Below are 277 nucleotides of genomic sequence, written 5' to 3'. Positions count from 1 at the left end.
TGTTACCGACAATGAAGGTTGGTAAAGTTTCTAAAGAAAGTGTCATTCTGAATTACTGCATCCAAAGGGGATTGCCGATCGATATTGGATCTATAATTGTGAAGTCAGTTTTAGGCCTGATTGTTCACGAATCAACTTATGGGCTTGGACAATCTTCCACAATTTTATCACTTTGCAGCCAGTCTCAAGTATCCTATGAAAATTGGGAAAAGGTACTCCTACCTTGGAAACCTTTGGATCCAACTGAAAGATTCCCATCATTTGAAGATGAAAATGA

The sequence above is a fragment of the Phalaenopsis equestris genome, unplaced genomic scaffold (genome assembly GCF_001263595.1).
Source record: "Phalaenopsis equestris unplaced genomic scaffold, ASM126359v1 Scaffold000050, whole genome shotgun sequence".
In the NCBI taxonomy this organism is placed as follows: Eukaryota; Viridiplantae; Streptophyta; class Magnoliopsida; order Asparagales; family Orchidaceae; genus Phalaenopsis; species Phalaenopsis equestris.
This window is presented reverse-complemented; position numbering follows the sequence as displayed.